Genomic DNA, 1,002 nt, shown 5'->3' with positions numbered 1-1,002 from the left:
TTCCTTCCTTCAAGCTCGGGTCCTCTACCAGAGGCCTGGGAGCTTGAGGGTCCTGCACAGTATCTTAGCTGTTCCTAGCACTGCACTCTTCTGGACAGAGATCTCAGATGTTGTTCCTGGGATCTGTTGGAACCACTCTCCCAGTTTGGGGGTCACAGCCCCCAATGTTCCTATTACCACGGGGACCACTTGTGCCTTCACCATCCACATCTTTTCTGGCTCTTCTTTCAGCCCTTGGTATTTCTTGAGCTTCTCTTCAAGCTAGCATCTTGCACCCTGCTGTTATGTGCTGGATTGTCTTAGGGGCATCTTTGCATAGCCTGCGCCTGGGGTCCTGTCTGGTATGGTAGACCCCTGTCTCTATTGATCTTGTACTTAGAGCTTGTTCTTGATTAGTGCCTCTGTGCTGTCTTTCAGTCCAGCTGTGTAAAGCCTCTGGTAGGATTTTTCGATATCAGCCACTTCTACTATTTGACGCTACTTCTAAAAGTGGGGGGCAAGTGGGGAACTTACATATAGGAATAGTGCAGTGGGTAACACCACTGACTTTGGTACAGAAGGTTGGGGATTCGAACCTCGGTCAGGGCATGGTCAATATCTCGCCTGGGTCCTCAGGCAAGGCCCTTAATGCTATCTGCCTACCTCATCGCTAATGAGAGTCACACCTGCTCAGACGTCACCCGGTTCCAGGCTGGATTACTGTAACTCTTTACTATCAGGATGTCCCAATAGTTCCCTAAAAAGCCTCCAGTTAATCCAAAATGCTGCAGCCAGAGTACCGACAGGAACTAACAAGAGACATCATATCTCTCCCATATTAGCTTCTCTCCACTGGCTCCCTGTAAAATTCAGAATAGAATTTAAAATCCTTCTCCTAACATACAAAGCGCTTAATGACAAGGCTCCATCGTATCTTAACGACCTCGTAGAGCCTTATCATCCTAACAGAGTACTTCGCTCTCAGAGTGCAGGTTTACTTGTGGTTCCTAGAGTCCACAGAAG

This window comes from Monopterus albus, unplaced genomic scaffold (assembly GCF_001952655.1).
Source record: "Monopterus albus unplaced genomic scaffold, M_albus_1.0 scaffold143.1, whole genome shotgun sequence".
Lineage (NCBI taxonomy): Eukaryota > Metazoa > Chordata > Actinopteri > Synbranchiformes > Synbranchidae > Monopterus > Monopterus albus.
The sequence above is the reverse complement of the archived record's forward strand: the minus strand, read 5'-3'. Positions refer to the sequence as shown.